The sequence below is a fragment of the Lonchura striata genome, chromosome 37 (assembly GCF_050655825.1).
Source record: "Lonchura striata isolate lonStrDom1 chromosome 37, ASM5065582v1, whole genome shotgun sequence".
Lineage (NCBI taxonomy): Eukaryota > Metazoa > Chordata > Aves > Passeriformes > Estrildidae > Lonchura > Lonchura striata.
In genome coordinates, this window is record NC_140739.1 from 3,817,694 (window position 1) to 3,831,447 (window position 13,754).

The window sequence follows — 13,754 nt, forward strand, 5'->3', positions numbered from 1 at the left end:
CCCCCCAAAACACCCAAAACCCAACTAAAATCTTCCTAAAAAATCCCCCAAAACTCCCCAAAATCCAATAGAAATCGACTCAAAATCCTCACAAAAAATCCCACCAAAAATACCATAAAATTCCCACAAAAATTCCACTGTAGATTCCTTGAAAATGCCAGAAAAACCACACAAAATCCCAGGTAAATCTCCACAAAAATTCCACCCACAAGCCCACAAAACTCACCCAAAAAAATCCACAAAAAATCACCCCAAGGCTCACAGAAATCCCTCAAAATCCCCATAAAAATCGCCCCCAAAATCCCCTTAAATGCCACACAAAAATCCCACAAAAAGTCCCACTAAATCCCCATGAAAATCCCACAGAATCCACAGAGAAAAATTTGTACAAAAATGCAGCCAAAAATCCCCCAATCACACAAAATCCACACAAAAAATCCCACCAAATCACCCAAAATATCCGACCAAAATTTCCCTAAACCCCCGCAAAATCCACACCAAATACACTCAAAAAATCCGCGCCGAAATCCCACCAAACCGCTCTCAAATTCCCCAAAAAATGCCCCCAAGTCCTATCACATCCCACCCGAAGTGCGAGGAAATCCACCCAAAAAATCCCCACGAAAACTTCCCTCAAAATCCCAGCCAAACCTCCCAGTGGCAGCCCAAGAATCCCGCAGAGATCGCTGCGAGTGCCCGAATCGCCCGGGACAATCGCCGAGCCATCCCCGCCCGGCCCCGCGCTCCGGCCCCGCTCTCTGTGGGGCCGGGGCCTCTCCCCCCTTGGCTCTGCGCTGGTCCCGTTCGCGCTCCGCTCCCGCTCCCGCCCCACCAGCGCTCCCTGCCCTGGGCCGCGCTGGCCGAGCCCGGCCGGGCGCGCTGGATCCGCTGGGACGGCGCATCCCGGCCCCGGCCCCGGCCCCGCGGGGCTCCCGGGGCAGCTCCGGCCGGGATGCGGCACTGCCGCGGGGCTTTGGGCTTTCCCGGCGCTGCCCGGCGGCTCCCGGGGATCTGCGGCTTCCCGAGGGACTCGGGGAGCTTCCAGAGGGGACCTGGGCTGGCTCCGGGGGGATTTGGGATCACTCCGGGGGGAGCTGGGGACGGCTCGGGGGGTTTGGGGTTGTTCCCGAGGATTTTGGGGGGATCTGGAAGAGGCTCCAGAGGGGATCTGGGGCTTTCTGAGGGATCTGGGGGAATTCAGAGGGATTTGGGAGAGTTCCAAGAGGGATTTTGGGGTCTTCCAAGGGATTTTCAGAAGTTCTGAGGGATTTGGGGATGCTCCAGAATGAATCTGGGGCAGTTCCAAAAGCAATCAGGGACGTTTTTGAGGGATTTTGGCAAGTCCTAGAAGGAATTTGGGGAATTTCAGCAGGATTTTGGGGTAATTCAGAGGAATTGGGGAGGTTCCAGCAGGGATTTGGGGTCATTCCCAGGGGATTGGGGGGTGGATTTCTGGTGAGATTTCCGTTTCTTCCCCAGATTTCAGGCTTTTTCCCAAGATTTCCTGTTTTTTCAAGAATCTGTGGATTTTTCCCTGAATTTGGGTCTCACTGTGGGGTAGAAGGGGAAGGTTTGGGAAATTCAGGGTGAATTCTTGGGGGCTCCTGGATGGATTTTGGGTGGGTTCCCAATTGAATTTTGTGCTTTTGTCCCAGAATTTCAGGATTTTTCCCAAAATTTGGGTATTTTCCTGAAGATTCTGCTATTGCCACAGGTTTGTCCCAGAAGGGGAAGCTTTGGGGGGTTCCTGGTTGGATTTAGGGGTGTTTCCAACTCAATTTCAGGGATTCTTGATGGGATTTTGGGGGGAATCCTGGTTGGGTTTGTTTTTTTTCCTCAGGATTTTGGGGTTTTTCCATGAGAATTCCAGGATTTCACCCAGCATTTCTGTCTTACCATGGGCTTGTCATAGAAAGGGAAGCTTTGGGGTGTTCAGGGTGAATGAGTTTGGTGGGATGCCAAGTTGGACTTTGGGGGTATCTGAGGCCAGAGTTTGGCGGTTTTTCCCCAGCATTGCAGTTCTTTCCCCAGTGCCAGAACTCCCCCAGTCGCTGTCTCCCCACGGGTTGGCCGCAGGAGGGGAAGCCCTGCAGGGAGCGCAGGGCGTTGGTGGCGCTGCTCATCTCCCTGAAGGTGAGGAAGGCCTGGCCCCGCAGCCGAGACTGCGCCGCACCAAAATGTCCAAAATCTGCCCAAACGGCGAGGAAACGGCGCAGAGGGACTTCTCCAGCTCGGGGACACCCAGGGGACAGCCTGAGCCCCTGGGGACAGGCACGGACACTCTCAGAGCCCCCAGGACCCCCCAGCCATCCCCGTCCTCCTTGGTGTCCCGGTTCAGGTGGTTGATGGAGATGCTGGGCTGGGGCTGGGGGTCCTGCACCGCCAGGGCCGGGACCCCTCTGTGGGGACAGGGGGGCTTCAGGGGGCGTCTGGGGGGCTGCGACCCCTTCACCCCCTGGCACCCCTTTAGGTGTCCCCAGAGCCCCAAATCCACCCCAGACCCACCTAAAGCCCCCAAATTACCCTCAGATCCCCCCACTTTACCCCAAAATTGACCCCAGAGCCACCTCAGAACCCCCAGATCCCTCCAGTTCATCTCACAACTCCGCCAAAGTCCCCTCGGACCCCCGCAATTACCCTCAGATCCCCCTAAACGCAACGGAGAACGCTCCAGACGCTCTCAAGCTCCCCCCAAAGCTCCCTAAAGCCCCCTCATTCCCCCAAACCCAGCAGACACACGCCTATTTCCTGTCAGTTCCCCCGAAATCCCCAGTTTCTCCCCGAGCCGCCCCAAACCCCCCGTTCAGTTTCCCCGGCCCCTCCTCAGCCCCTCCTCAGCCGCGCTCCCCTGACAATTTCCCGCCTGCACCGCGCGCGCGGGCTCCTCCAGCCAATAGCGGCGCGCCCCGTGCCGAACCAACCAATCAGCGCGCGGCTGCAGCCAATCAGAGGGAGCCGGGAGCGGCGCCCCTCCCCCGGCGGCCCCGCCCCCCGGGCTCGGGCGGGCCCTGCGGGCGGCGCTGCCAGAGCGGGGGAGGCGCTGGGAGAGGCGGGAGCCGCGGGAGCCGCGGGGGCCGCAACGCTGGGGAGGGGGCTCCGCACAGGGGCCGGGGGCTGGGAGGGGCTGGGGGGGCTGGGGAGGGGTCCTGGGGGGATCGGGGGCCTTTGGGGAGGGATCCGGGGGGAGTTTAGGGAGGGCTCTGGGGGGTCCTGGTGAATCAAAGACGGAAGCAATCCGGGCAGCAGATATTCTTTATTGCAGCGCTGGGCACATGGGGGATCTCTCCTCCTAACATGTGCATCGTGCAGCTAAGAAAGCTGTGATTTATCTTACTAAAACATACATATTCATTACAAGTCTTGACAATTATTTACATATTCATGATTATTCCGAGATAAGGATGCGCAAGCGTAGTTGCATTTTTGGGTGGTCTTCGGTGGTCGTCAGGGGTCCTCTGGTGGTCGTCCATAGTCTTCATCACTCTGTCCGCTAGTTGAACTTTTATTTCGAGCATGCGTGGTAGTTTTTCTGTGCTCTGGGCCCCATCTTTTCCTCCCTTCATGATATATGGCCTATTCAACTGACCACAGTCTATCTGCTGAGTATGCATTCTTTACATATAATCAGGAAGCTTATCAGAGTAAAGGAAGCTTATCAGAGTAAAGTACATAGCCAAGGACAAAGTTTCTACATCTGTTTGCTAATGTCTAGAATAACAGGATGCTGGTGCATATACATAGCACATAACGTTTTCTTCACTTAATTCTTTTCTAGTCATTTAACCCTTAAGTAGTTCTGAACAGGTCAGGTCCCTGTATCAAGTCCCCCCTTTTCTATAACCATTGCAAATTCTTTTGCAATCATATTACGCCTCCATATCTATATCTTTCAACATTAGTTGCTTCTTTGTTACAAAGTAAGACACACTTAATTAAAATCCAGACTATGATAATTAACAATATTACAAGTATTACGGAAATAAAAAGTTGTTTTAACCAATTCAAATTAGGTAACCAGGATGTTAGGACTTTCCACAATTCTTCAAATCCCCACGAGGTGTCATCCTTGGTTACCTCATGGAGTATCTTAGTCTGTTTCCAGATTTCACTTAAATCTGTAGTAATTCGATTATTCTGATCTACATATACACAGCAACTTGTATTTATAATGGTACAAACTCCCCCTCGTGAAGCCAATAGTAAATCTAAAGCCATTCTATTTTGTTGTACTACTTGTGCAAGGCTATTTATCTCAATCTGCTGTGCTTGAATTGCATCTATTGTTTTATTTTCAATGTCTTCTACTACTGCTGAAATATTTATTATAGCTTTTTCTAATTCACTTACCCCTAGCCAAGGGAGAAACCATCTAGCAAAGGAATGAAATGCATTCTGCCTTTTTATTAGGGGATTTTCTACTTCCCGTCTAATTCTTCGAATATGTGTTTGAAGCCAACCTTCGGATAAACGATCATGTATAGTTATGTTTGGGACTACGGCTCCCAGGGTGCATGTTCCCACCCAATTTTCAGGTAATACTTTCCATGCAGTATCATTGCACAGCCAATACCATCCTTTTCCTTCTGGAACTGGCCAGAGGGTACTATTAATAGAGGTGGGGGACCCGATATATTTTATTTTATTACAACCCGTTTGATTTCCTATATATTGGACGTTATTACAACTCCCAACTTTATCTAATCCTTTAGGTGGGTTACACCTCTGCACACATTTATAGTAAGATTTTTTAATTGGAGGGTTATGAATTTTTAATGGCTGAGCTCTATATGTATAATTTACCTAGGTGGTATTCTCCCAATATCTTGTCCACGGATTATTACCAGGTATGGGGATGCCTATTAACAAGATCTGTTTTCCACTGTATTCAGGCATATGTGTACATATCCAACAATTAGTTCTATTCAGAGTTCGAGATATACCTTCCGTCAGCGAAAGATGAAGATTCAAATCCCACCGTGCCCAGGCTCCCCCATAGGTCAAGATAATCTGGAAAATCGCAATCTGGTAGGTCCTACGGGAGTAGCAGTCCATGGTTTCGTAGGGGCCTTCTTTATTTTCGAGTAGTGAATCCAAGCTGGGTGTTCTTTAATCTTCACCGCAGTGAATGTTGTCAGCAACACTTGATATGGACCTTTCCACTTTTCCTCCAAGGGTTGTCCTGAAAAATTCTTAACATATACATAATCACCAGGTTCAAAGGCATGGAGGGGGTGATCTAATCCCCTTACTCTAGTACCCAAAACATTTTTATGTATTTCTGATAATTGTTTCTGCAATGCTTTCATGTATTCCAATAAATATCCTTCCCCAATTTGTGCCAATTTTTCACCCTTAAATTGAAGTTGATAGGGTCGCCCATATAATATCTCAAAAGGGCTTAAATTTTCCTTTGTCCGAGGTTTAACTCTTATTCTCAATAATGCCAATGGTAAAGCTTGGGGCCAAGTAAGATTTGCCTCCTGACTAATCTTTGCTATCTGTTGTTTGAGCATATGATTCATTTTTTCAACTTGGCCACTTGCTTGAGGTCTGTACGGGGTATGTAACTGCCAGTCTATTCCTAATGCTTTTCTTACTTGTTGAACAATTTTAGCATTAAAATGTGGTCCTCGATCGGAGGATATTGTCGATGGAACTCCGAAACGAGGAATTATTTCATTTAATAGTGCTTTAGTCACTTCTCGCGCTTTGTTAGTCCTGCAGGGATATGCTTCTGGCCATCCTGTGAAAGTGTCTGTCAGGACTAAAAGATACCTATACCCCCCTTTTCTGGGGAGCTCAGAAAAATCAATTTGCCATTGTTGCCCAGGGCAGTTTCCTTTACTTATCATCCCCAAGTTTATTTTGCTAGTTGTGTCTGGATTATTTCGTTGACATATTTCACATTGCTGCGTTACCTGTTTTACTGTGGTATACAAATTTCGCCCTACTATTCTTTTGGTCACTTCTTTGTATAATGCATCTGCTCCCCAATGGGTTTTTCTATGTTCTGCTTGTATTAGGGGCCACAAAATATTAGAAGGAACTAATATGTGACCTTCTTTCAACTGTATCCAGCCCTTTGTTCCGGGCTCACCTCCTAGATCATTAGCCAATTTCAAGTTTTCTTTTGAGTATCTAGGTGACTGTTCTAAATTAATTGGTTTACTGTCTGGTATCAAAGCACATACCTTAACTTCCTCTGCCACTCGCTTGGCCTCACTATCAGCCAATCGATTTCCTATTTCTTGGTCAGAGTTACCTTTTTGGTGTCCTCGGCAATGCATTATAGCTACTTTTTCCGGTAGTTGAATCACTTCCAATAATTTCAATATTTCTTCTGCATGTTTGATCTGTTTCTTCTGGGTGTTCAACAGTCCTCGTTCTTTCCAAATTGCTCCATGCGCATGCACCACCCCGAAAGCATATTTTGAATCAGTCCAAATATTTATTTTCTTTTCTTTTGCAAGTTCTAGTGCCCTTATAAGGGCCACTATTTCTGCTTTCTGGGCCGAGGTTCCTGCAGGAAGAGGGTTGGCTTCGATTACCTTTTGAGTAGTGGTTATCGCATATCCCGCTCTCCGCTGTCCCAGTTTCACGAAGCTGCTTCCATCTGTGTACCAGGAGTCTTCAGCGTCTTCCAGAGGGGTGTCCTGGAGATCTGGACGGCTCGAATAGGTGGCTTCGATGGTCTCTATGCAGTCGTGGGACAGTGGTTCTCTTTGGGCACCGCTGAGAAAAGAAGCTGGATTCACAATGTTAGTAACAATTATTTCCATATCATCTTGTTCTACCATGATGGCTTGGTATTTCAGAAATCTCTGTGGGGAGAGCCAATGGTTCCCTTTTTGTTCTAACACAGCTGAGACAGTATGGGAAACCATTACCGTTATCTTCTGCCCTAATGTGAATTTGCGTGCTTCTTGAATGTTTATTACAACCGCCGCCACTGCACGTAGGCATCCTGGCCATCCTTTGCTTACCTCGTCCAGCTGCTTGGAGAAGTACGTCACTGCCCGCTTGTAAGGGCCAAGTTCTTGGGCTAATACTCCAAGTGCCATCCCCTGTCTTTCATGTGAGAATAATAAAAAGGGTTTAGAGACATCTGGTAAGCCAAGGGCCGGAGCCTTCATCAGTTCCTTTTTAAGTTTCTTGAAGGCGGCTCGAGCCTCTGCCGTCCATTCTATTTTAAGTCGGGTTTTCTTTAGCAGTTCATATAGAGGTTTAACTATTACACCATAGTTGTATATCCATAAGCGGCACCAACCTGCCATTCCCAAGAATGTCCGCAATTCCTTGGCTGTTTGAGGCTCCGGGGTGCGACAAATTGCCTCTTTTCGCTCAGTTCCCAATTCTCTTTGTCCTCTGGAAATTTCTAATCCTAAATAAGTTACTCGCTGTTGCACTATTTGAGCCTTTTGTTGGGATACTCTGTATCCATTCATTCCTAGGAAATTGAGAAGTTCTATAGTTTATGAGAGACACTCTTCTCTGTTTTCAGTGGCTACTAAAAGATCATCAACATATTGCACGAGGACTCCTTTACCATCTGGGGGAGTCCAATTTTCCAAATCTTTAGCTAACTGGTTTCCAAAAATCGTGGGGCTGTTTTTAAATCCTTGTGGTAATACTGCCCAAGTTAATTGTGTTTTTCTTCCTGAATCCGGATTTTCCCATTCAAAAGCAAATAGCTTCTGACTTTCTGAGGCCAGCGGCAAACAGAAGAAGGCATCTTTGAGATCCAGTACAGTAAACCAATGTAAGGTATCTCTCAATTTAGTTAATAGTGTATATGGGTTGGCTACAACCGGGTGGATGTCTTCAACTATTTTATTAATTGCCCTTAGGTCTTGTACTAATCTATAACTTTTTCCATCTGCCTTTTTAACGGGTAAAATCGGAGTGTTGTATTCTGATTCGCATTCCGTTAGCAAATTGTATTGCAGAAATCGATTAATAATATTTTTGATTCCTTCCCTGTCTTCTAGCCTTAAGGGATATTGTTTAATTCTTACCGGCTTTACTCCTGGTTTCAACTTGATTACGACAGGGCTTGCATTTTTGGCTTTCCCCGGAACTTCACTAGCCCAAACCCCTGGATATACCGGGTCCAGAACCTCTCTAGGTATTTCAGAATGGCTTTGAGTTTGTATTAAGGCTAGGCTCAAAACTTCCACTAATTGTTCTTCTTGAATTTGAAATTCAATTTTCCCTTTTTGAAAAACAATTTTCGCCTCAAGTTGTTCTAGTAAATCTCGCCCTAGCAAGGGCTTTGGGGAATTTGGTAAATATAGAAACCTGTGAATTCTAATTTGTTTTCCAAGCCGATAATTAAGTGGTTTAAGGAAATAAGCTTTTTCCTTTTGTCCTGTAGCTCCAATTACAGTGATAAAATCTTTGTCTTTCGGCATTAATTGTTGGTTCAATACCGAATAAGAAGCCCCGGTATCAACAAGGAAATCTATTTTTTTCTTCTCTTTTCCTAGCTCAATTTTAACCAGGGGATCCGCTAGGGTGGTTTCCCCCGGTCCCCTTCACTGGTCTGAGCCCATCTGGGCTAATAAAGGGGGCTTTCTTGCCAACTTAGGACATTCCCCCTTCCAGTGCCCTATCTCCTTACAGTATGCACACTGATTTGACTGTAAGGTTGGGCGCTGCCTCCTTTCTTTATTATTTTGAGTTCCACTTTTCTGCTTTTCCAATGCAGCCACCGTGGCTTCCGCAATTACCTGTCCCATCTTATACTTGCCCTGCTCTTCTCGGTTTCTATATATCCTCCAGGCTTCTTCTAGCAGCTTTTCTAAATCCCTAATATCAGGTTCTTTCAGCTTTTGGAGTTTTCTCCTTATGTCTTCTGATGACTGCCCCAAAAATAAGGAAACTAGCTGTTGTCTGCCTGTATCAGAAGCGGGATCTAGGGTGGTATATTTTCTCATAGCAGTCCGTAATTTGTCAAGAAACTCTGTAGGAGTTTCTGCCGAATTTTGCTTGATTTCATATAAATTTGACCAATTTACTGCCTTCGGTACGGCCGTCCCGATACCAATCTTAATCCATTCTTGGTATCTTTTAAGTAGCCTGTAATCTTGGTTGTCATTTGGGTCCCAATTAGGGTCATCTCTAGGGACGTGGGTTTCGACCGTACCCTGAAGGGTTCCTGCCGTGATTTGAATTTGTACTTGTGTACGAGCACTTTTAATTATTAATTGTTTTTCTGTTTCAGTTAAGGCATCCAACATCAAATCTATATCTTTCCAATCTGGATCCTGATTTTTAACTATTAATTCAAATCGTTTTGCCACCCCTTCCGGATCATCCCGGTATCCCTTTACTACTTCTCGCCAAACATCCAAGTCATTCATAGAAAAGGGAATCTTAATTCTGGTGGGTCCTGTTGCTCCCATCGCTTGCCTTAACGGGGCTTGAATTATCGGCCCCATTTTACTCCGAGTTCGAGCTGTGATGGGAGAAAAGCTCATTTTTCCAGGGATAGCCTCACCAGATTTTTCTATGCGATTACTTTTATCTGATTCATCTGATGAGGTAGAAGGTCGGGATCTAGGGGGGGGAGGGGTTTCCGGGGGAGAAGGGGGTTGGGGTGGAGAACTATAATTTTCCATTCTTTCCTCTGTTTCTTTAAGTTTTACACACCTTTGCCCTATACTGCAAGCCGAACAACACCGTTTTAACTTAGTCCCATTCTTTCTCTGTTCCTTTTCCATAGCTAACACCAAAGGATCTTGGGGTGCTACGTTTATCCCACATTCCTTCTGCCATTCAGGGTGATTCCGCAAAGTGAAAAACATATCCGCATATCCCACTTCATCCCACTTTCCTTCCCGCCTTAAAAACAACATTAACTGCAACAAAGTATTATACTGCAAAGTTCCATTGAACGGCCACTTCTCACCATCTTCCAACTTATACAAAGGCCACCACTGGTTACAATATTTAATTAATGTTTTCTTATTCACCGTCCCTCCAGGAGTCTCACCTATTTCCTTCCAATGCATTAAAATACAGCCCAAAGGGCTCTTCTTCACGATTCCCCCGCTCTGTCGTCCACCCATTATACTATACACCAAACAGGACACTTTTTACAGCAACACAAAATTCCAACAACAATCAGAATAATTCCAAAAATAAGCAACCAAACCCAGTACGTGTTAAACAGTTCCCAAACCATTAACTCAGAAGCGTATGTCTTAATATACCAAAGTAGTAGACCAAAACCAAATACGATCGTATAACAAACACAAACTCTGCGGGGAGCTTATTCAAAACCAAATACGATCGTATAACAAACGCTACCCCCTGCGGGGAGCTTATCCAAAACCAAATACGATCGTATAACAAACGCTACCCCCTGCGGGGAGCTTAACCAAAACCAAATACGATCGTATAACAAACGCTACCCCCTGCGGGGAGCTTAACCAAATGACCGGTCCCAAACAAATAAAAATAAAGAATACCTGTGCCGCCGGGGCGAACGGAGTTCTTGTCTGCTCCCGCGGTGATCCGAATGAGGCGAGGAGCCCCTCCGGGAAGATCCCGGGGGTACCCTAGGGAGTCCTGTTCTCAGCGGGTCCCGCGGCCGAGCAGAGAGTCCTCCTGGCTGGCTCGCCAAATTGAATCAAAGACGGAAGCAATCCGGGCAGCAGGTATTCTTTATTGCAGCGCTGGGCACATGGGGGATCTCTCCTCCTAACATGTGCATCGTGCAGCTAAGAAAGCTGTGATTTATCTTACTAAAACATACATATTCATTACAAGTCTTGACAATTATTTACATATTCATGATTATTCCGAGATAAGGATGCGCAAGCGTAGTTGCATTTTTGGGTGGTCTTCGGTGGTCGTCAGGGGTCCTCTGGTGGTCGTCCATAGTCTTCATCACTCTGTCCGCTAGTTGAACTTTTATTTCGAGCATGCGTGGTAGTTTTTCTGTGCTCTGGGCCCCATCTTTTCCTCCCTTCATGATATATGGCCTATTCAACTGACCACAGTCTATCTGCTGAGTATGCATTCTTTACATATAATCAGGAAGCTTATCAGAGTAAAGGAAGCTTATCAGAGTAAAGTACATAGCCAAGGACAAAGTTTCTACATCTGTTTGCTAATGTCTAGAATAACAGGATGCTGGTGCATATACATAGCACATAACGTTTTCTTCACTTAATTCTTTTCTAGTCATTTAACCCTTAAGTAGTTCTGAACAGGTCAGGTCCCTGTATCACTGGATGGCTCATGGAGGAGTCCTCGGGGCAGTCTGGGCGTCCTGGAGGGCTCTTGGGTGGGGGATCCTGAGGGGTCCTGGAGGTGTCAGGGAGAGTCTGGGGAGGGGTCTTGGAGCATTGTGGGGGGACCTGGGGGGTGGGGATGGGTCCTGAGAGGGGCCTGGAGGGGGGGTCTTGGGAGTGTCTGGGCGGAGTTTGGGGAGCGGTTTGGGGGGTCCTGGTGGCGTCCTAGGAGGTTTTGGAGGTTTTGGGGAGGGGCTTTGGGTCATCTGGAAGGGTCCCAGAGAGGGTCTGGGGGGGGTTGGGGGTTTTTGGGAGAGGTCCTGGAGGGATCTGGGGAGAGGCTGGGGGGTCCAGAGTTGGGTTTGGGGCGGGGTCTGGAGGGTCCTGGGTGGGGTCTTGGGAAGGGTCTGGGGGGTCTCAGGGGGCATCCTGGGCTGGGTGCAATTGGGGTCTGGGGGCTCTCAGGGGGTCCTGGGCCAACTTTGGGGGGGGGCTCTGGGGAAGATTTGGGGTTCCTGGAGGGGGTCCTATGGAGATCTGGGGGTCCCAGGCAGTCCCAGGCCCACCCTGAATGGGGTATGGGGGATTCGGGGGACGGGGGCACAACAGCAGTGATTTTTAGGGGATTTTGGGTGTTTTTAGTGGAATTTTGGGGGCCTTCATGTAGTAAACAGGGCTCGTGCCTTTATTAATGTTCAGCTCTTTATTCAAAAGATCAGCAGAGCAAGGGAGCTCAATACAGAGCTCACCCCCGCTGTTGTAGCTTTTTCCCAGTAGCCAAAGGGCGAGAAGGCTGCAGAGTCTGTCCCTGGAGTCTCCGTGGCACACTGGTAGCCGGAGGTGAAGAGGTGTGCAGTCTGTGTCTGAAGTCCTGGTAGCCGAAGGGTGAGGGCATGTGCAGAGCCTGCTGCCAAAGTGCAGCAGCAGCTGTCCCCTGTCCTTCCCTCCTGGGAACACCAGGAAGAGTTGTTCCTTTGTTCCTGCTTCCCACAGCCCAGTCCAGTCTGGTCCCCTGCAGGCTATGGTGACAGGTCAGACACAGACCAGGGATGTGGTTCCCTTTTCCCCAAGCAGCGCACCCATCCAGCCCCCTCCACTGTGCCCAGCCTTCCACTTAGGGGTGTTTTCATCCCCAAAACCCCCTCCCGTGATTCCACTGGTCTCTCTATTTTGCATCCCAGTCCTAGAATGGTAGTGTGGGTGGGGGTGTAGGTGATTCCCAGGAGCAATTCGCTAATTAATATTTCAATGTCAGTACTTAGCCCAAACCAAAATGTCTCAGCAAGGCTGTTTTCTTCATAATAAATCCCTCCACTATTTCTTTGATCGGGCTTAAGCCCGCATCAACTTACAGTCTCTGGCTTTTGAGGGTTAGCTTCTTTGGGTAATTCTCTTAATTCCTAGCAACTAAGTGAGACTTAATAATATTCTAACTAAAACTTTCTTCAGTTGACCTGCTTGGCTAAAGGACACTTATTAAAGAATTACAAAGTGTTTAAACTTTTACTGTGGTACTTTAACTCAGAAATGGTTATTACTACCTTACTGTATATCAGCTTCTAGCAAGTTTTTTTAAATTAGTTTTAAGTCTTCGGGTCCCCTAATTACCGTCCATAGACAAGAGGAGGTGGGTGACCCTGTTGGGTGTGGTCTGGTGTCTGGTGGAGGCAGATCTTTTTCCAACCATTCTGTTCTGCTAGCTGTCAATCCCACCCGCAGCTTGAGCGCAACCACGAGCACGGCGGCCGTGGAGAGGGGTAGTCCTGATGGCCCCGGGCCGGCCCGGAGCCAGGGTAGACCTTTTGTCCCCCGCCACCGCTCACATCCAGGGCACTGCAATGAACCCAGCAGCCCCGGAGCCAGGGTAGACCTGTTGTCCTGGCCACAACACCTTACGGTCACTCAGCATCGGGGTAGACCTGTTGACCCTGGCCATGAAGGTCCTGCCACGAACCAGGTGACCCTGGAGCTGGGTAGACCTGATAACCCTGGGCCGGCGCGGAGTTGGGGATGACCTGATGTCACCCGTCACTGCCCGTGGCACGGGCACCGCCAAGAGCCGGGAGTCCCCAGATCCTGGTAGACCTGATGGCTCCGGAGACGGGTAGACCTGATTGCCCCAGGCTTGCCTGGAGCAAGAGTAGACCTGCTGCCCCCTGACAACGCTTGCTGCAAGGGTGCCGACCCAGCACCGGCGGCCCTGGAGCCAGGGGAAGCTCACAGCCTCCTTACAGCCCAGAGCCGGACAGCTCTAGCAGCCCCATCCCAGCCCATAAACCGCCCACTTTCAAGACCAACACATATTTTTGTATTTTTCTGGGTTGTATTTCGTTTTTTGGGGTGGTTTTTTGGAGGGCAGGTGAGGTGCAGGGCTTTTGTTTTGGGTTTTCTGGTTTTGTTTTGGATTTTTTGGGTTTTTTTCCTTTGGGTTTTGTGTTTTGTTTTGAGATTTTTTTGGTTTGGGGTTTTATTCAGTTTGTCTTTAGGGTTTTATTCCCCCCCATTTTCTCCTTT

General features: G+C 48.1%; 1 pseudogene across 1 annotated transcript; it reads right to left on the reverse strand.

Moving 5' to 3' along the window:
* Window positions 1-3,234: 3,234 nt before the first annotated feature.
* Window positions 3,235-5,321, reverse strand: LOC146763954 (syncytin-1-like; annotated as a pseudogene). The gene has a single exon (XR_014950991.1). The product of XR_014950991.1 is annotated as a syncytin-1-like (transcript).
* Window positions 5,322-13,754: the final 8,433 nt, after the last annotated feature.